This window comes from Agrilus planipennis, unplaced genomic scaffold, assembly GCF_000699045.2.
Source record: "Agrilus planipennis isolate EAB-ADULT unplaced genomic scaffold, Apla_2.0 scaffold182, whole genome shotgun sequence".
Classification (NCBI taxonomy): Eukaryota; Metazoa; Arthropoda; class Insecta; order Coleoptera; family Buprestidae; genus Agrilus; species Agrilus planipennis.
The window spans coordinates 202,020-227,537 of NW_020438964.1; the positions used below are offsets into that span (position 1 = coordinate 202,020).

General features: G+C 35.6%; 1 protein-coding gene across 3 annotated transcripts in view; it reads right to left on the minus strand.

Moving 5' to 3' along the window:
• Positions 1-25,518, minus strand: part of LOC108742961 — a 308,766-nt gene that overhangs the window by 181,451 nt on the left and 101,797 nt on the right. For 2 of the 3 annotated variants that reach the window (XM_025975271.1, XM_025975269.1), the window contains exon 1: positions 7,454-7,703. The gene's annotated coding sequence lies outside the window, so the exon portion shown is untranslated. Of the gene's footprint in view, positions 1-7,453; positions 7,704-21,936; positions 22,003-25,518 lie in introns of those variants that run through there. The other variant, XM_025975270.1, reaches the window with a different exon arrangement.

Genomic DNA, 25,518 nt, shown 5'->3' on the forward strand with positions numbered 1-25,518 from the left:
AATATTTTTCCATTACGAGATTCCATAAGCCCACAGGAGCTTTTAAAGCGTTATGGAAATTTTGTTTGTGGAACGAAAATCTGCGATATGCCAGTTTACGATCCTAACTCACTTTTCATGTTTGCAATTCATTTCCGCGGCCAATGTGACGAAGTTGAATCCATTCGGATACGGACTCAGTTACGACCTGCAATTGCTTGATTTCGTTTCTAAACCTAGTTTACGAATTACACTGCATAGTGTAATTATATTCTCTTTTTTTTTCAAATTCATTAATACTTGTAAGTTGTCAGGAGTCATTTATGGTTGGAATATTCGAGAATTGCGATAAAGCTAGCATGAATGTCATTACTTTCATAACTTTTAAACACAAATGAGTGTTGTATTGAGATATAATTGCTCTACATTCCACGTAATCTTTCCTTTATATGTAATATTAGTACCAAATGTTCGAACCCGACTTACACTTGCATGCATTTCGCATTAGTTAATTTATCATTGTAGCGGTTTGTTGTTAAACAAACATTTACAAGGAATTCTTACTTTCTGTACAAGAAGAGTTACTATTTGTGGTTTGATATCATCCCATCGCATCACCACATTTGTATTTATCCATTCCCGTAAAATTGATAGAAACACTTATATAAAAGAGAAACTTTTAATTAATTTTTTAATTAATAGTATTCAGATACAAAAATACACTATGTCTGGTCAGTAATTGGAAGCAGTGTACAGTTCATCTTGTGATAGCGCCACAACGTGGAGGATGTGAAAAGCATGAACAAGGAGTACTCCAGTTAACGAGCTATCAATGAGTGAGAGCAGTTTCTAGTTTGACAGCAGCGTTATCTTATCGCCTTTAGTTATCGTAAATGTCAAGCGACGAAACACCCATACCTATTCGTAACCTTCGCAACTGCTGGTACACAGACAGGTCAGTTGCACGTGTGACGATTGTTAGTAGTAGCCTGCACTGCAAGGTTACTGCTATTACCAAGTTACTATTATTACCAGAAAAAAAGTAAGGCGGTCTTCTTGACAGCTCCTGAATTATTTACTCCTCTATCCCTTGTGTCTATAGTTTATAATCCCATCCGTATACTATTCCGTTACCATGGGGCCAACAAAGACGATAGCTGGTATTGGCATTGAACATTATAGCGGCTATTTACATTTAACATTCCCACAATGTAACTAAAATCGAAAATATACCATAACAATGGTAGCGCCTTATGATAACCGCTCTATTACGGCATCTCTATCCTAGGAAACCACAGCTTATGGCAGACGCGTAGCTAAGAACTATGTATGTGGCGCTCTACGAATGCGAGACATGGACGGTGGGCGTAGCGGAAAAGAAAAGGTTAAAAGAGTTCGAAATGTGGTATTACAGGAAAATGATGAGGATATCGAGGATAGAAAAGGTTAAAACTGAGGAGGTATTAGAAAAAATAGGAGGGTGTTACGGAAGTCAATAAGAAATAGGCGAGATAGGTAAGTAAGACACTTTCTCAGAGTTGAAGGGCTAGTTAGAGATATATTAGGGGCATAAACAAAAGTTAAAGGGAATAGAGGTAGACCTAGATTAGATTCCTGTTCACAAATAATTGAGGATGTGGAATGTTTCAGTTTTAGGGAAATGCAAAGATTAACTCAGGATAGGAATAAGTGGATTCAGTATTAGGACTGAAAATCTTGTGGCGATGATGATGGTGAACTATTGGTGACACTTTGCAAATCTATTCGCTTTAGATTAATTTTTTTGTAATCTAAAATAAATTTGAAGGAAAGACATTGCACAGATATTCAATTCATTTTGAGTCACTTTATTGATTTTATTGATTTCGATAAAATTGTGATATTGCAGCGTTTCGTTTCAATTCAATATTTATTGAAGTGCTGTGGGATACACAATATTTCTTGTTTTTCCTGTCGAAAATTGGTCGTACCAACTCAAAACCTTCTTTGGTTCATGCACAACAACTTTGCCAAAGATCATCACATGATCAAATGCATAGTTTACGATTCTATAAAGGACATACAGACAAACATTCATTTTTATATATATATATATGATACCAATTGCATATGCCGTAACGCTATAGATCGAAGTATGTTGTCAACTTCTATGTGGACAAATATTACAAAACAAACAAGTGAAATACCTGTCAAATGTTAGTAAGTCTTTTCAGAAGTAACGAAGTGTAATATTAGTTGCAGGTTTAATTCAATTATTAAAAAATGGGATTACATTTTGGAGATTTGTACTTTATACGAAACATTGTGGTATGGAAGCTTTCGCCCTTCGAATTACAAACCTACCCACAGAAAGGGCGTAAAATTGCTAACAGCATTAGACGTTTTATTGAAGAATTTCCTTACGTTGCACCACCTCTTATAATGTATGTCGCCGCTAGAAGAATATTACCGTATTACCATCAGCAATTCAAAAGGAAGAATCCTGCAGATTATGCCGATGAATGTTAAATATAAATGTACGGTAGTATTATTGCCGAATAAAATTTGTTTCATGTGTCTTTCTTAATTAGACATTTTTTAATTCATTTTCAGCAAAAAAAAGTTACATTTTCGAAAAAGCCGCGATTCGGAAGTTTTATATAATAACTAGCTTTTCCCCGCGGCTTTGCTCGCAGAAATACATTATTTGTAGGAATAGGCCAGCGTTGCCAGGTTCAGTAGATAGAATTATCGCACTCTTTAGGAAAAATTATGGTATTAATCTAAAAAATATCGTACGTTACTGCGCATGCGCATCGGAATAATAGTCTAGTGGTGGGAGTATGAATTTGTAAAGAGAGAGTGTGTACCCCCGTGGTTTTCTCAGTTCTATTATACCATCAATAGATGACACTACAAAAGCTTTCCTGACAGACTAATAACTTCAAATAGAAAAATTAATTTCGGACTGGATTTTGATTTTAAACATTTTGAAAAAAAGTCCATAAACAATTAAATTTTATTGAATGTATACAAAAAACAACTTCCCGACATATATTTATATATCTATGCATATAGTGNTCGAATTAAAACGAGATAACATTTCATCAGTGATCTCAAATTTATTGCATCCCCTATTCATTTCAATACACCGACTTCTAATTAAAAGCCCGTTAACCGTCGCCAGTTTAGAAAGGAGAAGCTCTTAGGATCTACCTAAGAAGCTTTCGAGGATAAAAGAGCCGAGTTTGCCCGGCTCTATTGTAAATTAGAGACAATTTGTATTTTTATGGAGTGAAAATACCCAGAGACTGTTCAAATGACCATTATTTGAATTAAAACGAGATAACATTTCATCAGTGATGTCAAATTTATTGCATCCCCTATTCATTTCAACACACTGACTTGTAAGTAAAAGCCCGTTAACCGTCGCCAGTTTAGCAAGGAGAAGTTCTTAGGATCTACCTGAGAAGCTTTCGACAAACCAAAAGAGCCGAGTTTGCCCGGCTCTGTTGTAAATTAGAGAGAATTTGTATTTTTATGGAATATATACCCAGATACTGTTCAAATGACCATTTGTTCTATTAACAAACAATTTTAAGAATGTAGAAAAACAAGACAACAGGTTGGCAGAAACAAATATCATAGTCCCACTACATATTACTATTTGAAAATATTTTTTATACCATAAGCACAAATTATCGTATGTTTAAAAAAATTTGAATTACGGTATCGTACGTCGTATTAATCCCCATAATTATCGTATCGTACAGACTGGCAACGCTGGAATAGACATATCTTCCTTTTTGATTCCATTTGGGAGCGTAGTCATTTGCTACGTTCTGAACACGTCCCACTTAAGTTAGGAAATGCTTCATGTACAGTACATACAAAGTGAAAAGAGATCAGTGTTCGGAACCGTACGATAATTATCGTACACATACGATAATTTCATGTCTACGTACGATGTACGATATCATATTATTATCGTACGAAGATTGTACGATAATTTTCATGAATTCAAAATTTATGTTATTCTTATCCTCTCAGACAATATCAGGAAAACTTTTTTTTTATTATGGGCGAATATTTTTTTTCTTTTTGCTCACAGCGCTATAAACATTTTTGTAATTCGCAGTGTTAAGTTTAGAAGAACGTGCCTGCAACAAAAGAACCTTATCATGCTAGTGTGTAGATTTTTTCTCGGCAGGTAAAATCCCTTCGTGTTGGTCACCAGATGGGTCAATGGTCTTCCCATCCACAATTTTGTGATTGTAGTCATGTAGTCACTAAACATAGCCTAAGATTAAAAACACCCTACTAACATACCTCCACTCCCTGTATCTTGTTATATTTAAGTATTTTTCTATCTATTATTCATTTTTAATTTAAAGGGTGGGGGTAGTTCAGGTCTGTCTTTTTTTTTTGCACGATTAATACGAGTAATTTACTAATTATAGTGATTATTTTGAAANATTCATTTTTAATTTAAAGGGTGGGGGTAGTTCAGGTCTGTCTCAAATGTAAAGAGTATAGTTAAAAAAGATTGTAAATAGTTTATAAGTACAAATTAGTTACGAAACATACGCAGAAATATTGATATCACGATTAATACGAGTAATTTATTAATTATAGTGATTATAGTAAGTACGATAATTTTGCTCCATATACGATAATTCTACGCTACTGGTACGATAGTTGCCTAGCTTCAGGTTGTGAACACTGAAAGAGATAACCAAATAATAGTAAGCGGTACAGCGGTTAGAGGTTGGTTAGGTACGCAAAAATCAGGGTCGGCTTTGTAACTGCCTAGTTGGAATTATATCTTTAAACAAAGCATCTTTGCTGCCCTAAATTCCTGAGAATTTGAACTTTCTTTAAAGTCCGATGTTGACATGCTCAAACACTACTTATCCGCATCTCTTTCTATTACACATCAATTGGTGAAATGTTATTCCCTTTTCTTTATTAGATCCGCTACAATTCCTACCTGTCATCTCTTTTCTGTTTACGTGATTCCCTATAACGTCTGTCATGAGTAAAAATAGCCGTTCTGTTACCAACCGCTCTAGTCTAGTTAGTAAGTTGAAAGAAAGAACTAAATGCGACAGTTTTATTGCGAACTATGCCAATTTTGAACTTCCCAACTATAGAACCCTTCCAAGAGTTTTCCCTATTTCTGCGCGCATACTATTGAAACAGAGCAAAGTAGATCTGTTTCTTTTGTTCTGCAAATGCTAAAAGCGAATTAGTCGTAGTGAGTCTGAATGGTTTTTTGTCCCGGAAAATAATGAGGAATATCCATTCCAGTTTTACCTAAAGTCGTTCGATTCATTCGTGCGATTCAATTTAAAAAGGCAATTGCAGCTTGTTATTTCACTGAATTCCAGTTTGGTATGACTGAAGTGCCAATTTTCTGTTCGTGCCGCGCCACGCCGCGTCGCGTAGCGTCCCGTCTCTCGTCGATAGCGTCGTCTCGTCATCGTCATCCCGAACTCCCGGAGCTATTTAGTCTCATTCCAGAGACGCTTGTTCCCGTAATTCCGGCACCATTCTTTCACTACTTTGCTCGATATCTCATACAACGATTGCATAAAAGTTCGAGCTCTACTACAGTTGAATTGCTCGCTAATAATATTGACTATACAGTGTGGCCCAAATTCGTTACAGGAATAATTTCATTTGGTATTAATTTCGGAGTTTCATTGCTCACAAAAGATAATAATCTACATATATAAAGATTGATCGCTAAATGTGTTGCTAAGCGCAAAACTCGAGAATTGCTGGACCACTTTCGATAATTTTTTTTTAAGATTCTAAGTCCGAGGAAGATTCTTACGAAAAGAAAAATTGGAAAAATTGCCCAGAAAAACGTAAAAATCTCACTTTTTTCCGTATAAACCACATCTGTACCCAGCTGTCAAACAGTTGACGTTAATCAAAACAAAACAAAGGCGTGTTAGAATTATTTTTGGTATGTCTTCAACTTGATTAGGCTGTATCAATATTAATTTATGCCTGTCGGAAATAAAGTTCGAACCAAAAAAACGTTTGCCTGTTATCAAATAAAATACAATTTCTAATGTATATTATGCCATCATTTCCTCCTCTATATATGACATTTTCTGGGTTGAATTTTCATTTCTCTTCTTTATGTATTTTCTATTGGACTGCGACAGATCAATGTCTTTTGACAGAACGAAGCCTGTACAGGCTGGGCAGCTAGAGTTTTGGTTTCTTCTTGGAACTTTAGTTTTTTAAAAAAGAACTCATAATCTTTTACACAAACTTNCAGAAGATTTTGTACCATTAATATTAAATAATATGATAAAAAAGTCTAAAAGTTTGCGAATGAACAGCTTTTATTTAAATAAATATTTTTTTACTGCAACAAGATTTTTAATTTATTTGTATTCTAACTTTTCTTAAAACATGAAGGTAAGAGTAGGTATATATTTACCAAAACGTGAAGGCAAGAGTACACATTTGCAGGGAAATGTACATATACATTATATTCAGTTCACATATACCTAACTTCTTGGGAAATGTACACATTTTACGGTAAAAGTGTACATTTCCCGAGAGTGTACATTTACCGTAACATATCTATTTACTGGCCGAGTGTAAAATGTTCTATTACCTGGAGTCTACCCGAGTGCAATTGTTCTGTGTAATTACACTAATAAAATTTGATTATTATCTTAATTACCAATCCCGAGTCCAACATTAGATTTTCTATTTTATGTTTGTTTTTTTTTAATTTTAATGCATCCTTCATTTAAAAATGATAATTATATTTATGAATGAACTAATGTAACTGTTGCCATTCTCAGTACTACTTTTTGATAAATTAACTTCATATGAAACTTTCATTATATTAAAGGTACTCAGTGTGAATTTTTTTTAGCTAAAGAGACGTATCATGAAGAGTTCTGAAAGTCTTGAAATTTATGCCATTCAAAGAGATGCATAATTAATCAATGGTAGAAGGCGTTACTTGTTGAATCTCCATTATCGGTTAAAGGGAATGAAAGTAAAAAAGTTTCAAAGTTTGAATACATATTAATAGTTTACAACAATTGTTTCACCTAAACATTAGCAAGCTAAAATTATAAAACATAATAAAGATAAAACTGATAGAGGATCAAAATCAGGAATTTATTTACTCGAATGTGGGGACTGTAATCTATGTATGATTATGTTGGACAAACAGGGAGATCCTTCAATCAAAGGTTTACTGAACACAGGAGGAGCTATACTAATGGGAAAGCTGATTCTGACACACAGTTAATGATAATTTTCAAATTTTAAAGGAATTACCAAAAACCTATAAATCGAACCTAGCCGAAAGTCTTTACATTAATAAATACAATAAATTAAATGTATTGCTTAATGATGTAAACAATTTCGTACTTGAAACCGTAACTTGTTTTCAAATAACTAATGTTACCAGCACCATCTTCTTTGTACTTTTAGTGTTTGGACTCATACATACCTTTCACTGATTCTTGTTGTATATTCCATTAAATGATCTTAGGAATACTAATCTCACTTGTAACTAAATTAATCACTAGAATCAAATTGTTCATGGTAAATAGCAATTATCTATATTAGAAACACATTAATGCAAAAAGTCACATTGTCGATAAAATGTATTCGGGTAGAAACGATACAAAACATTAAATTGGTGTTAAACACTGGACAGTACCTTTATTAGATACGACTGGCGGAAGATTTGTACAAGACTGAACAACTTCGCGACTGAAATAAACATCATGCAAAAAATATAGAGATAATAACACTAACGTCTTATTCTTCTTCGTTGTCACTAAATGAAAAAAGGTCGTCAACAAGTGGATATATCACACTAGAAAAAAAAATACGATAAATAGAAAGCATAAATATAAAAATAAAAGCTGATAGTGTTATGATCCACTAATAATTATACCAGACTATTTAATATATAGTAATGAAAATATTGAATAGTAAGTACTGATGTTGTCTTTATAGGAAAACCAATCATTCATCCGAAATTTGTTGTCGAGTGTGAATCTGGCTTTGAAAACATCTGCCTTGTTTACACAGTCTCTCACAAGCATGATGTTTATAGCGCGATGGTTAGACGTTTTGATAAAGCAAACATCAAATAATATTAAAGGCAGGTCAAGTTAATGAAAATAAAATGCTCCGGGCTTTTTACACTCCCAGATACGAAAAGGTTTTGTGTTAAAAGCCTTTCCGGTTTTATTCCATGTAATTGTAAACTTGTAACGTAATACAAATAATGAATAATTAATGGAGAAGAATCTTCTTTCCTTTGTTTAAATAATAAAAAAAGAAAGAACGATGCTTTATTTTCCATTAACTTGATTTAAACAGAAAAGTAACGTTTTAATCGATCTATAATGTACACGCTGTTAGTTTTTGACTGATGCATAATTTTTTTTTGTTTTATCTAATTAGCTAGGATAGGTAAAGCGCCTAAATGTGAAGGTACAATTGTGGATTATTATTTTGTAGGGTTCCGTACCTTAAAAGAAAGAGAGGAACCCTAATAGGATCATTTCCTTATCTGTCTGTCCTCATGTTAAGACAGTTCTTCTCAAGAATGCGTGGACGTGTCAAGTTGAAATTAACATGAAACAGAAACAACTCAGGTCTGCAATTTCTTGCAGTTGTGAAAACCTCAAACTTCTAAGTCAACGCAACCAGAAAACCTGTCCCAGTCTTCTTTAGGTCTAGGTCATGCTTATTCGGTCTTGATCTTGGTCTTGGTCGTATACTTCTAGTCTTAGTCTTGGTTCTGCTGATATAGTCTCGGTTTTCGTCTTGGTCTTGAGCGTTAAGTCTTGGTTTTGATCATTTAATCTGATACATACGTTTTCTTTAATAATGTCTCTAAGCACATCTTTTTTCATTTATCGACTTAATAATTGCCATAATTGCTAAAATTTTCTGTCATACATTAGAGCGTGTCATGGCTTTTAAAGAAAACAGTGTCGATAGTTGTGAATGTTATGAAAATCTGAGAACTTGCCTTCTAATACATAAATTGACCCTTCCTCTAACGGATAAATTGACCTTCTAGTGAACCAAATAGTCGAAGGTACTTCAAGAAAGTAAAAAACATCGATGAAAAATTAGTTTGTCTCTATATTTCAAGCAAGCAAATATCAGTATTACGACGATTTATCTGCCAGAAACTTAATATTATATTTTAAAATGCACCCTGTAGTCTACTTTGAGTTATCTTCTCTCATGAGAGCACTGTTTACAGTTGGTCGCTTAATTTATCAAAAGTACAATACAATCTAAGAAAGACGCTCGACTTTTGGAGCCACAGAAGATTTTCTCAAACAGAAATAAATGTGGAGACACATACATTAGTAGTTTAAATCTGGTAATGTAAACTGAAAATTTCAAATACAAAAAATGTTTTGTTCTAAGTATATATTAAAGTTACTTCAAATAGTTTAAATCATATATCCACAGGAAGTGTTTTAGAACATACCACAAATGGCGCGGTAAACTCCATCTGTAGTATGATGCTACATTTTAGGATTACGTATGCTCCAACAAGGTTCATTTAAATATACGGATATCTACTTGCTGAAACGAATCCCGGCGTAGCTAACCTCAACGTGATAGGCCCGTTACGATAATCGAATAAAATGATTCGAAGTGGTCTGTATTCTGTCGAAACTGCCAGACGCGGATCGTGATTTCGGTCTTTTCAGATCTCATCAGCACGTCACAGACAGTTCCGACAGAACACAGACCAACTTTTACGTTTATTCGATTATGGTAACGTGCCTATCACGTTGAGGTTAGCTACGCCGGGATTCGTTTCAGCAAGTAGATATCCACACAAGTGGACCTTGTTGGATCATACGTAATCCTAAAATGTAGCATCGTACTACAGATGGCGTTTACGCGCTGGTGAGATCCAAAAAGATCGAAATCGCGATCCGCGTCTGGCAGTTTCGACAGAATACAGACCACTTCGAATTATTTTATTCCACAGAAAGTGATATTTTTTCATTTAGATTTGTGTATTTGGTCTTGGTTTTGCATATTCGGTCTTGGTTTTAGTCTTGGTCTTGCTCGTTCGGTCTTGGTCTTGATCCAGCTAGTAGAAAGACAGTCTTGCTCTTAGTCTTCGTCTTGGTCTTACATTTTCGCAAGACCAATATCAATACTGCAAAACCAGGATCAATTCTGGTCATCTTGTATTGAAGTATCTCATATGATAAACAAGACCTTACTACAATATTTAAACTTTTCCAAGCGAATAGACGACGCAGTATTCATAGGTACCTGATTAAAATTAAACGTCCTTAAAAATAATTGAGTTAACTCCATAATAGTAGTAGTAGCAGGAAGTTACCTTTGCAAGTTTGCAGTTTTTGTGTAAACCGGGTTGTCATTAATATAGATAATATTGCAAATTGATAATTTTTTAAATCTAACGCCTGTAAACTATTGAAAATAATATTCGCAGCATCTCAAGGTTCATTTTCGGAACCCGTTCACTTTTAAGAATCCATTTTATTGGATTTTATGTCAATAACTATTAATTATTTTATAACGTTTTAAAAAATTCATAATTAGGTATATACTCACGGTACGCTATATGGTCTTTTCCCTTATTATACTTCATTTACTTTCTCTAGCGATGTACCCCTTCCAATGTCTTGGATGCGCGCTGGCAAAATCGTAGGTAGGGAGAAAAACGCTCATTATACTCTCGACTCTTGTTCATTAAATATACTTTTTCATACAGTACCTGTCAAAAGTTTTGTTCAATCATGAATAATATTGCGAGTCGAAAACAAGCGTTAAAGCTTTTAATATGTCTTCAAATATAAATAAACATCTCGTTGATATTTTCAGTAGTAAATGGTACCAATAACAGCACATTTGAGCAATGCAATTGTAGTGGATAAAATGGTCAATTTTTCCGTGTAGTACTGTACGGATTATACGCTCCTCACCTGTTAAGAGTTTGGCCGAGAGTTGTCTCCTTTCTTTTCTGGCCTAGTGCTGTTCTTTTCTACTTTGCGCCGGTCAAACTGAAGGTCACATCGCTACAGAAAGTAAATGAAGTATAGCGTCATATAGCCTAGGCTCCTTAAGTTTGACTGGTGCCAATACATTTGCATGAGTAGCAGTTTATTATCAATCTTATTCCATGTCACCCTATATATAAATCTATATATCAATAGACTCTGCAGGATGCTGGTTAGCAGTGAGCTGTTTAATATGGTGATTAGAAGCGTACGTGCCAACCGGAGTTCCGGCGGAAAGACGATTAAACGCTGGAATTGGGCGAAATTTACTTTGATTGGTGAATAGAGACGATGAGAACGATGGCTCTGCCAATGTCGATGGCGGTTGTGGGCTTAAAATGCATTTGACGGGATTATCGGGAACGTTTGTTCGAAGTTGCGATCATAAGAGGTCAGAGATTGAATTCCCGTTCGATAAAGGCTCAATAATTTCTCGCGAACTGTATTATGAATTGTGCCATTGAAGCATAATATTTGCACAGACCGTAGACTGTTCTATGTGAATGTGTCGTAATTCTCTGTTTTGAACTTTCCCACAAGGAAGAAACAAAAGAATAACAATTCAGACGTTATCACAAGCGTAACATCCTTGTTTTCATTTCAAGGAGTATGTCATCTGTGGAATAAATTTTTTGCACGCGTTTTACTTGAACTATAACAAAAACAAAAATGTGAAATTAATCTAAAAAGGAATATTTTTTTTATCATACTTTAAATAAAAGGTTAAATAAATGGTTAGATCGCAGCACGAATGTCAAATGCAATTACCTATTTACTAATACTAGACGAAAAATTAGAAGAAGTGGCTGATTTTAGATACCTAGGAAGTCAGATAAGTCAGGATGGAAGGAGTAGTAGGGATATAAAGCAGAGAATAGCGCAGGGTCGTGTCGCCTTTAATAAAAAGAAGTCACTTCTATGCTCGCGAACGGTTAAATTAGAAATTCGAAAAAGGTTTTTAAAGGTGCATGTTTGGAGCATGGCGTTGAACGGGTGCGAAACATGGACAGTGGGCGCGGCGGAAAAGAAAAGGTTAGAAGCCTTCGAAATGTGGTATTATAGGCGGATGATGATGTACGAAAATTTTGATCCATTGTGTTCAAAGTCCTTCCCCTTCAAATCCCAAACCAGTAAATTTTTATACCAGCTTTAACGTTTCCGTCTTCGTTTGTAAATAATAATTTCATTGTAATAAGGGGTAACGGTAGTAGAAAATCAGTCATGAAGGTCGCCATGTTTTTTTACAAATGGCATCTATGTAAAAAAGCATGGTGGTGCCCATATCTGATGTTCTCCTACCGTTCCCCTTAAATAGTTTACAAGAATGTAATATGACAGCAACGCGTGGCCGGATCAGCTAGTAGAATATAGAAACGAAAAATGCAGAATTAATTTATTCGTTGTATGCACTTTCCATACCCCTTTTCATAACAATTTTCAAACTTATTCATCCACCTTAATGTATACCTATCATGAAGAATAGATCTAGATAAGAAGTTACGTCTCAAAATAATTTATTACTAAAGAAATACCTTTCAAATGCGGTAGAAGGATTCTCAAACCTACTTTTATATTCTTTCGACTAGCAAGAGGTGTCCTGAGGGATGAAATAAATGATTTCCTCCACAAAGGAATCTCAAACAGTTTGATAGCAAGTTTCGGCTAAAATACAGGATTTGCTTTATCGAGTTGCATCCTCGAAAAAGAGTTCGAAATTCATGCACGTTCGCTAACATAAAATGAATCGTCGTGCAAGAGACGAGTGTCATTCCAACAGCACCGTAACGAAAATTTATGTCCGAACCGAATGGGATACAATCCCATCGATCCCGATAAAACTTAGACGACCTGAGAGCTGTCTCTTCGTGTAGCCAAAGTTCCGAAGTTTCCTGAAATGTAGGTACATGTTGCTTCTAGAAAGCAATATGAGCATTGGAGAAGTAATTTGACCGCTTCGAACACTGACTTGTTTTCTCCATATGTATGCAAGGGTGAGGAACTTAATCGTTTTATGTGGGGTAGCTTTAATTCCTTTATAGATTCTTCGGGTACGTAATCTCACTAAAGAGCTGTATTGTTTAAGCCATTAGATAACATAAACTACTGCGCATATATATATTTACCTTATTTAAATGCTAGTTTTGAAAATTATCTAATATTGTCTTGTTTGAGATCACAAGTATTAAGTAATGCACCAAACGCAGGCAAATTGGTGTTTAACGTGGCTTTAGGTCATCAGCATGTTCAGCTAAGGTACCTTTAATATACCACGTGACACCGCGGGGGTGGAGAGGCGTGGGTGTCTCAAAATTAACGAAAGATTTGAATTTGTCATTATTCGTGTAGTAAATTGCTGGCAACTCTAAAAACTCTAAAACCATTAGTCAGCTGATAGTTTAGGGTTAGTAAACATGAAATGTGTTCAGAGACCGTTCTTCGTTTTTTACAGGCCATAAAATTCCTGCATACAATTTTTAGAATGTTTGCAAATTTACAAGGCGGTATGGTGTTTATTTGGTAGTGGACCTTTAGATGCATCGGTACAATGTTTAAATTAGTTTATAGAGGTAACGGTTGAAGAAGGATCCTTTACGATTCCAATTTAGTTTCAAGTTTATTATGGGGTGTTTTTTTTTATGAGCCTAACGGTTAAAAGTACCGTTTGTTGATTTCTTGATGTGCCGATCTTTTCTCAGATTGTAAACTTCCCTCTTTCCAAAATTTACGTTGAAAGCCCGCCTTCTAAATTTGCACCAAATTGTTTTGAAAGGGTTAATCACCAATGGTAGTACTAGCCACACCCTTGGTGTTTTCCTCCTAGTTTTAAGTTAGATATAAGATGTGACCAAGGACATCAGAAGAGGCACTTGAACTAAGTCAGCACAAAAAATGCAAGGGGCACTTGTATAGTTAATCTTAGTAATCAATCGTTGGAGATACTCTGTAAATATTTGTAAATACATAATTAAGTCGACTTCGCTGCAAGAGTGCTATTTTTTTCTACCTTCCACCAAAGAATTAAACAACACGCCTTATTAATTTAACGCGTGTGCTGATATTCCACTTACAATAGTAAGTTCCCGAATATCTGCCTGTGAAATTTAACAAAATGAAACATGTAAACGTGTTTTTATTGTTGAAGAATATTAGAAAGAGTAAGATAACAGAGGACTCTATGGAAGTCAATAAGAAATAGGCTAGATAGGTTGGTAGGACACCTTCTCAGGCATGAAGGTCTAGTCCGAGACATATTAGAGGGAGAAACGGAAGTTAGGAGGGGTAGAGGTAGACCTAGATTAGATTACTGTTGGCAAATAGTTAAAGGATGTGGGTTGCTCTAGCTTTAGGGAAATGCGAAGATTAGATCAGGATAAGAAAGAGTGGAGGTGCCTGCCTGTCCAAGCAGTCTTAGGCCTGAAGACCTTATGATTATGATTTCAAAAATAAAGTCTGGAGGCCGCAGCCTGAAAATTTTGTACACAGAAATTGAAGAAATTAATTGAAAATTTTGAGCAGATTGGAGTAATTGATGCTAAACAACCTGGTCGTCCAAAACCCGGCCGTTCAAATGTCAATTTTGAAGAAGTGCATGAGAATGTTGATGATAGTCCAGGAACATTAATTCGGGAAGCTCCCCACAGTGTACAATGGAGATCTGTGCCTCTATGTTCGCTGAATGGATTGTTGAAGACTTTTCGAATAAAATCATTTTCAGCGACGAAGCACATTTTCATCTTGCATCAACGAATGCATCTTCAACTTATCACTGCGAATTTTGAGCTGAAGGCATCGTTGGACCATTGCTTAGTAAAAGTCTTGGAAGTTTCTATTCTTGCTGACATGAGGAGTTTCCAAGTCTGATTTCTCCAAATTTATGGAGAAGGATCTTGATAGAGAGTAGAATCTAACTTTGCATACGTAAATACATTTTGCCATGTTATTAGTTACAAATTTTTTGTCCTGTTTTTGCAATAAAAACAAGAACAAACACGATAAGAATAAGAAATTCGTGAAACACTAATCATTACTCTCTTATTTGTACGATTCCAAGAAAAGTCCGTACATATATTTACGAGTATAGGCACTACACCCCACAGGGACTTGACCACATTTTCATGTTTTCAATATCTTATTTGCTTGGATTAGTCACTTTTTTCTTCATTTTCACGATACATTCTGCGATTTTTTTCTTTCACGTTCTTCATCACTTCTTTCCATTTCTTTCTGTTATTAATCTTCACTCATAATATTACGTAATCAAACCAATATCATCTTCTAGCTTTTCCTTTTTTCTTTTTACTTCCTGAACACCATTCGGTTATCGCTCTTGTTTTTGTTGTTTCATTCTATATTTGCGTCCCAATCATCCGGTCCTTTGCGGTTTTTATTATCTGAACAAAGTCTATTTGGAGCTCGCAATAGTTTCTTGTTTGTTCTTATTTATATTTACTGATTATTAATTTTAGATTGTTTGTTATTACAAATAATAAAATTATGAATAATGTGCTTTATGCATTTATACATATTATGGATTCTATCCTCTAATGAGTTACTTTATTGAATAGCAATTCAGGTTCCTGTTTTTATCAAATCCTAACTGTTTCTTAATGATATTCATTGTTCATTATCATTATCAATATCAATTAGTGGAGGTCATCCATTGTTTCAATTTAATTCAATCGATTTGCACATAAAGCAAGATTATTTTCCTGTTAATTATTAATAAATGCTAATAGCGATTAAAATAGTAATGACGGTAATACACGCGTGATTCATAAAGGCAAGCTTAATGCTTGCGGCATTTTATACCACAATAAATACCAGCTCGGAATTGCCCATTATTCTCCAAAATTGTCATCCATTACCGAAAAAGAGTTGAAACTGCATTGCAAACGACTTCGATAAATAAATTACCCTTTTTATGTCTCTTCTATAATAGTTTTAAGTTTGAGTTGTTGGACGTTTCACGCGTTTTCGCGAATAAATGAGTTATAAAGAATATGCAAGCCCTAGATCACAGTTTAGAAGACAGTTTGTTGCAACTCTATAATTCATTTAGATGTGTTACATTGTTTTAGAAAATACTACAAATGGTGCAGTAAACGCCATCTGTAGCACGATGCTACATTTTAGGATTACGTATGCTCCAACAAGGTCCACTTGTGTGGATATCTACTTGCTGAAAACGAATCCCGGCGTAGCCAACCTCAAAGTGATAGGGACGTTACCATAATCGAATAAAATAATTCGAAGTGGTCTGTATTCTGTCGAAATTGCCAGACGCGGATTGCGATTTCGATCTTTTTCGATCAGCGCGTCGCAGGCAGCCCCGACAGAACATTTCGAATGATTTTATTCGATTAAGCTAAGGTGTCTATCACGTAGATATCCACACAAGTGGACCTTGTTGAAGCATACGTAATCCTAAAAAGTAGCATCGTGCTACAGACGGCGTTTACTGCGCCATTTGTAGTATTTTATAAAACGCACTGTTAAGACAGCAGATAAAAGTTGGTCTGTGTTCTGTCGGAGCTGCCTGCAACGCGCTGATGAGATCCAAACAGATGGAAATCGCGATCCGCGTCTGGCAGTTTCGACAGAATACAGACCACTTCGAATTATTTTGTTACATTGTTTTTTTATAGTTAATTGTTTATTAAAAATGTTTGTTTTCCTTAAAAAGTCAGATTGCTATGAAGAATATTTATGGAAACCTTTAAAACATTTCTTTTGCCTCATATTTTTATGCATGGTGGGTCATCCAATAAAGTTCTTCTAGAACCGTAGATATTGTTTCCATCTTTGGGATAAGGGTTTATGTGCTTCATGGGTCAATTTCAAGTCGAAATCTCATTTAGTTTACATCTTAGAAGCCACTAAAGAACGGATTATGTAATAATATTGACCGTTATGAACAACATCTTTGTTTGATTTTGGTAGCGTGCCTATCGTGTTTGGTTAACTACGTCAAAGATTCTGTTCAAAAAGTAGATATTTATGTATGCAAATGGGTCTTATTGAACATATTGAATTCCACTGAATGTAGCATTGTACTATAGGTGGTGTTTACCGCACCGTTTGTAGGATTTCATAAAACGCTGTCTCAAGGCAGCAAATACAGTTACTCCGTGTTCTGTCGAAACTATCTGCGACTTTCTNTATTGTATTAATTAATGAATAACTATATATATATCTGCGACTTTCTCTGTTGAGATCAAATAAGATCGAAATCGCGATCAGCGTCTGGCAGTTTCAACAGAATACTGACCATCATGATCTTTATTCAATTTAGGTGACGTACCCATCATGTATGGCGAACTTCGGCCTGGATTCAGTACCTCAAGTAGATATTTATCTATATATAGGGACCTTGTTGAACATTTTGGATTCCACACTACACATGGCGTTTACTGCACCCTTTCACAAAATACAATAAATTGCCATTTTCGTTTTCTAACCGTTAGCTTTTTTGCTGCATGAAACTAAAATACATTAAGTGCGTACTTACAGCAGATTTTCCCAAGTTCTTGCTGAATATTAAATGAGAACAAAGTTCGATTTCTGCGCCTCCATCATAACGTATTTATTGAAGCCATAACTTCTTGTCAGTAACATCACGTTCAAGAACGCGTTACAATCTAATGTAACTTTAACATAAATAATTATGTAGGGTGATGTTCTTTTTTTAAATTAGAAACTTCAAAATATGGTAGATCGATATAGGTACCTGTAAGTATTACTAATACAAGATTGTCAAAAGTCTTGCCATTTATAAGTACATGGAACAAATAATGTAAGTATGCACAAGAACATTTTAAAAATATTGTAAGATTGACCCAACTCATTTCGTATATTTTTTGTTTTTAATGGGAAATCGAACTTTTATTACGGAATTAGAAACTCCAGTTTTAAGTATGTACTTAAATGATGTGTGTGGCCTTTTTCTAATAAGGGTCTATTGATAAAGTTACCACAGTCACAAAAAAAAGCCTGGGGATCTGACTATACATATTGTACATATTTGGGGTAGTTGAATCCAAATCTCAGTACGTCAGGGTTTAGACACAAAAAATAAAATCCATTAAAACCGTTAATCACGATAATCCCAAACGATTTTAAACATAAAACCCGCAAATTGGTAAAGGCTGCGCTGGGAATATGATAATATTCTTATCCCTGTTTACGCTCCTCGCAGTGCTAGTCCTTCATTCCTCGTCAGATTGCTACTAGGAGACTTTGCCTTACTGAGGATATTGGCCGTCTCGATTCGTATTTCTTCTGCGTTCTCCTTGCCTTGACATGGTGACTAAGATCTTCGGTTTCGACATCTGCAAGTTCTTTGAGGTTTACCATGTGGAGCGGAGACTTCTACGATCAGGTAGATAGGATAGCAATGGGAAGCCCTTTAAGTCCGGTCAAAACCAATCTTTTCTTAGAACGCTATGAGAAAAAAGTTATTAAGACCTCTGAGTACTAACCAACTACTTGGTTCCAATACGTAGATGACACCTTCCTAATTTGGAGACATGGAATGGAAAAACTGAACCACTTCCTCCTACACCTGAACAGACAACATCCCAGCATTAAGTTCACCATGGAGACTGAGAAGGACTAAAAATTAGCATTCCTGAACGTGCTAGTGGGGAAACGAGGCAACAAAACTGGACGTCACGGTATACAGAAAACCTACAGACAGGTATCTAAACACCCTATTCAATCACTAGCCAAATCAGAAGTATGATATCATCAGGACCCTGATTGAACGTGCTAGAAGGATTTGCGAAACCGAAAATCTTCAGACGGAACTAGAACACTTAAAGACCGCCTTCAGTGCGAATGGTTACAAAAAGAAAAAGATCGAGAGATCAATGAACGGATAAAAGACACCAGAGATTAACGAATGATGCACTACATGGTTAGCATATCTACCCTATGTTCCAAAGGTCACGGACATCACCAAGCTGCATCTCATTTTGAGCTGGGCTTTACAATGACAGCTTTCTCATTCCAGAATTTCAGTCATGTAGTACACCTACTTATCTATTGAACGTGTTTCAAAATATTTAGATTAATATCAAACAAAACCTTCAAAGGGGAGTTAAAAGGCTTAAATCATTTTGTTTGACTATTCATTTCCAATAACCTTTTTGCTGATTTTTTAATCATCAAAAATTAATAGAAAATTTCCATTCTGTTATTTATTTCTTTTACATATGCAGTTAGTGTTGGGCATGCGTTGCCCATTTCAACTTTTATCTGTGGAACGTACCCTGCGGAAATAATAAAAAAAATTCGTTTGAAAACAACCAATAAACTGGCACTCGGCAAACAGACGTGAACGTGAGTTTTTACGCGATAACTACGAAATTAAGCGGAACGTGGTAAACAGGGGCTACAAATGTTCGCTTACCAAAGTGTTCTATTGGCAATTTTGTTTACTGACCGCCACTGCATTCGATGTTCCTCCGTGCGATTTAACATATACGATCGTTATGCACAAGCCACAAATTTTGTCGATTGCCTGAAAGCAATGCGCACTGCGATTCGCTGTTTAATTTCAGGTAGCTAATGCATTAAAATGTCGTGTTTGACTGTATTTTACAACTCACCTTTCATATTAACCTTTCATTCATTACTAATCGTTATATTGTATTAATTAATGAATAACTATATATATATGTATATATAATGCATAGTTACGCATATAGCATGTTTCATGAGTCACATAAAAATGTTTAGGTTAGACAGCGGCGACGGTTAAACATTAAAGACTAATTCACGACTAAAGTTCACCGCAGCAGTCTGCTATACCCACAGACTGCAGGCACAATCGGCAAGATTGTTATCATTTGTGGTCGGACGATTTCTGCCCATAGCGACAAACTGATCTTGTAGTCAACTCAAAATATCATGTGAAACGGCAAATCAGACACGTTTGACGTAATTTATCCAATAGTATACCATTTCTAGGAAGTGGAAGAGGACGATGCATAGAAAAGCTACAATACTTTGATTTTGAAAACAACGCTAATTAATTATCATTTCAACTTATGGCTTACTGGCGTTTAGCGTTACTACTGAAGATATGATTCCGAACACGTCTCCGGATTGTAAAGCGCAGTCTGCAACTGCAGATCACGGGTGTAGTGTCACTTCGGGTTACGTGATTCTAGACGCACTACATGCCGTCTGAAGACATAGTCCCTGTCACTTGTGGCTGATAGACAGCACCCAAAAGACACCCAGCCGTCCGTACGACTGGGTGTCGGATTGTCCGTACGACTGGTCGACCAGTCGTACGGACGGCTGGGTGTCTTTTGAAGATTTCCCGTAACGGGATGTATGAATAATACTATTCCGGTTTCAAACACGGTTACGGATATGAAGTTATTTCAGATCATTTCAGTTACGTATTACGATTTTTAAGGAACTGTAAGAGGAACACAACATCATCATAAGGTCGTTAGTCTTAAGACTGATTGGACACGCACCTCCACTTTTTCTTATCCTGAGCTAATTTTCGCATTTCCCTAAAACTAGAACATCCCATATCCTTCACTATTTGCGAACAATAATCTAATCTAGGTTCTACATCTACTCCTTTTAACTTTTCTTTCTGCACTTAATATGTCTCTGTCTATCTCTTCATGCCCGAGAAGGTGTCCTACCAATATCTCTCGCCTATTTCTTGTTAACCTCCAAAGAGTCCTCTGTTCTCCTATTCTTTCTAATACCTCTTCATTTCTAATCTTCTCTATCCGCGGTTTCCTCATCATTCGTCTGTAACACCACTTCTAACCTTTTCCTTTCCGCCGTGCCCACCGTCCACATATGCCTTTACCAATCTCTTTCGAATTTCTGAATTAACCATTCGCGAGCATAGTAGTGACTTCTTTTTATTGAATGTGACTGGACCGTGCGCTATCCTCTGCTTTATATCCCTACTTCTCCTTCCGTCCTGACTTATCTGATTTTCTAAATACCGAAAATCAGCCACTTCTTCTAATTTTTCTTTTAAAGGAACACAGATAATAATTTGACGTTATTTTTGGGTTATCATTTGGTATTACGACCACAGAAAAAAAACGAGCTTTATAACTTAGACTTTGTCCCTTTTCCAATCATTTATTTGGATATTTGATAGTTTTGGTTACGATTGCGTAGCTTCATAACAGCGACTATAAGACCAATTTGTCGCCGTTCTGAATAAAGTTTTCTCGATTTGTATTTTATGGATGTATTTATATGTTCGTTTTTAAGTAACGCAGACATTATCGGAAGAATCAACCAACAAGAACTGTATCAAAACGCAAAATATGCAATGAATTGTTTTGGAAGATTTGCTTGTGTAATAGGCAATTCGGCGTGTATCTTTTTGGGGAAGGAAGATACCGAAATTGACTTATAAAGAACATGTGAGCGAGAAAGTTCACGACTGACAATAAAATAGAGTGCGTTTAGTGAATAAAAGTCCAAAAATGACGAATAACAAGAATGACGACCTGACTGCCTTGCAAATTCTACAAGTGCAACACATGAAATGCTTTCGCAAAGTAGTCGTATGTGTAAGGGTAGATGCAAGTCTATCTTTTACATCCTATTCAAACCACAACTAAACGTTTTCGCGCAGATTACTTTATGTTCCTTAAAAGCTCACGTAATGCTCTATGTAAAACCATCACCGCTTCCAACAATGTAACTTATCTTAAACCCGTATCGACTACAAAAATCGTCATTACACAGGTTCTCATTTACCTTTAAATTCAATTTCCATGGTGTTCTCATCATCCTACGGATTGAGTGCATATAATTAACTTAAAGTGTAAATCTACGAAAATGAGGCATTATACCACACTTCATATAGATATAGTAATTACACTATAGCTTTAACTTAACTTCTGTAACTCACCACTTTTAAGAATCGTCCCACGTATCCCTCTTTCCTTCAGATTTTCTTTAACGTGCACGATAAGGACTGAAAGGAAAAGAAAATATTATTTACTTTATGACATAGATATAACAGTAAACCAAACTGCTAATATATGTGGCTCCAAATTTATTTCTGTTTGAGGAAATCTTCTTTGGCTCCAAAAGTCGAGCGTCTTTCTTAGACTGTATTGTACTTTTGATAAATTAAGCGACGAACTGTAAACAGTGCTCTCATGAGAGAAGATAACTCAAAGTAGACTACAGAGTACACTTTAAAATATAATATCAAGTTTCTGGCAGATAAATCGCCATATACTGATATTTGCTTCTATTACGTAACTGTAGTATTTCGTATGTTTAGCAAAGATCTTTCTACATTATCTCAATATCTCTAGATATGTATATTCTTTTACCTTCCACTGATAACATTGAAAAACAAATTATTACAGCCTATTTCAATTTGTTTGAATTGTGACCTTGAAGAAATCTGCGCAAAGATAGAAAGAGTACACACTAGGCGTGAGCAAGACAGAAATAGTTGGAACAAGCTTGAACGAGCAGAGCTCTCGATGGGCGGTCTTAGAAGATCGGCTAGAAATCTACAGTACTAGACGAAAATATTTAGCAATTTCTTAAAACAAAAATGTGTATAAATTAACAATAGAAAACAAAAGTTTTATAGGTGTGTAGAGCGTTAAGTTAATTCACTTGTTATTATCTTTGGCTAAATATGCTTTTAAATAAAGCACATTCTTAAATTTTAACGAGGCAGTTTAAATAATTTTGCAATTGGTACTGTACACTCTTGTCTAGCTCCCGCTCGATGATCGGCGAAGAAATGAGCGACGCAGACAAATATGATTGACTTTGGAATTATGCTACGGCGCATCTTAATAAAGGGAAGAGGCATATCTCCAACTTCTTGAAACGAACAGTACTTATTTGAAGCTAGTGATAAACAAAATTGGTCTTCGTCTTTCAGTCTTAGTTTTGGTCTTGCGGAAATGTAAGACCAAGGCCAAAGAAGTAAGAAAAAACAGAATTCGAACCACTGAAGCTTCATATTAAACAATCAAACGTTTTCCTTTATCGTATTGGGAATTTGTGTGCAAGACGCTGTCATCTCCTACTTCGTCCATGAAAACCCCTTTGTGAAAAGCTAAAAAGCTCCAGACCCCAAAAACTTTTGGAAAAGTATTCAATCGCACCTACCTATTTTTAAAAACTGCTTTGAAACGAACGGAAAATAACATTAATCATCTGTTCCCGAGCACTTTGGTAAACACGAGTTAAACGGTACGTGTAGTATCGCGTTCAGAAAATGTCAGTTATTGATATTGAACTCTTTCCGTCCATTTTCGACGGAAATCCATTTTCATGTTGTGCATTCTCTCGGCTGGCAGGCATGGGCCTGTTTATAGCCAATATTTATATTTTCGCTGCCATAACTTTCAATCATTACGCCCTTTTGCGATGCGCTGTCCAGTTACAAAAATCGAAACTGTACGCGGTCCGCTCATACCAGTTGAAACAAAATGACCTATAAAACGAAATAGAGCAATTCAATTTGATGATAGCAAACAGTTATTTACCTACATACATAAATATACATATATATATATACATCTGAATCGCACGATATGATATACAGGTAAGGCAAAATATTCACCAAACATAGAAATTATACATTTTCTTGTCTGAATTATTCCTATTTAAGTAGCACGAGAGGAAAATTACGTCTACCTAAAAGTATCTCCTACTTCATTCAATGAAGTTGAAGGTATTTGTATTTCAAAAGATGTTACCATCCCTTGATTATGTTCGGTTCTCAACGGGCTGTGGTAAACTAGGTCAATGATTGCGACAGATAGAAAAAAACTTTAAAACCTTTTGGGTGTTTCACCCCCACCAGCCACTAATACTGATGGTTGGACAGTCCCTCCGAACTACGGCGGAAGGTAGGGCAGAAGGTCCTCTCCAGCTTCCTTTAAGGAATTGTGGAAATGAGTGGGTGGTGGTTCGGGTGATAAAGATGAGGCAGACGAAATGAAGACAGAAGAGAATGAAAGATTATCTGTGGAATATTACTGCCCAGCATTTGCCAGATGTGATCCAAGGAAACCACAGAAAACTTGGATCGAGGCAGACGGACCCCAAATCGAACCGGCGTCCTCCCGAAAGTTAAGCAATGGTCCAAACTTTTAGATCATGCCGCTCAGTGACAGATAGAAGAATTCATTAAGTCAATATCTAAACTTCAAATCTACCGAAAACTGATGTAAATTCGGCCGGAAAAATTGCTTCTATAAATTTATTAAAAAGAACATTTACCTTCTACATATTCCTTTATGTATTAAAGTATTGTTTATTGCTGATACCAAAGAAAGCAGCAATTTCTTTTTGTAATGCAATTATCACAAGTGTGTATACTCTTCATAACCTTCACCGTTTTAGTGTTGAAAAACTTAGTTTAAGTAAAGTATGTATATTTTAGGGATATTAAATCTTGAAAAAAAATTATCAAGAAAGTGCGCATGAAGAAAATCTTAAGTGGTTCATTCCTACCAGCTACTAATCGTCGTGGGCGGACAGTCCCTCCGAACTACACCGAAGAGTAGATAGGAAGGTACTATTTGGTCTCCTTTTAGGAATCGTAAGAATAAGAGGGTGACTGTTGGGCTGAGAAAGATGAGACGGACGAAATGAAGAAAAGTTAAAGACCTATGAAATAAAACTATTATTACTACTGAACCACTGGAAAACTTAGACCAGAGCTGACCGATGAATCGAACCAGTATTCTCTCGAATGCTAAACCTTCACCTTTTCACACGAACTACATTTTGTAGATGTTATCGATTGATGAAAGGATTTTTATACATATTTCTAAGATTTACGTCGAAATGAAGAAAATTTTCAGTTATTTCTTCTTCCCATGCTCTTCTTTATGTGGTCTGTAGAGGAGCTGTTACAAATGCAGTCTCAGTTTCCAATTTCGGTTATGAAATTTTCGATGTCAATATTGTTAATCATCGGTCCGTCGCACTACTAAACCACAAATATGTCAGTGTCGAAGCACTAAATTAAATGTATTTCTTAGTGAAACGCAACAATTCCATGACTATTTAGCCGCATGATTCAAGCGACTACGGGGCAAAATGGGAAATTTGAGTTCATTATCGTTGTTCCTGATTACCAAAAAATTAAGTGATTTGGCTTGTAGAAAGTCTTGAGTATCTAAAGTTGACGCATAATGTTGCTATCTGCGTAAAAGTTATTCTGTTGAACAATTTAATTATTTTGTACGATGATTTTTCTCTTAAGTATCCCATTGTGCCCTGGATTCCCCTATATAATAAAGTTGTATAAGTAAGTCCAATAAATGCAATTTAATGATTTTGACGGATGTTACACATTGATCAAAAGATTTTGAAAATTCGGTTGATTTAAGACAATTTTCAGATACTTAGACGTAGTTGACATAATGTATTATGTACTAAAGAAAGAAGATTCGAGATTCTCACCCGGGTGTGAATGAATTGCTTCTCGAACCCTCAGGAGGAG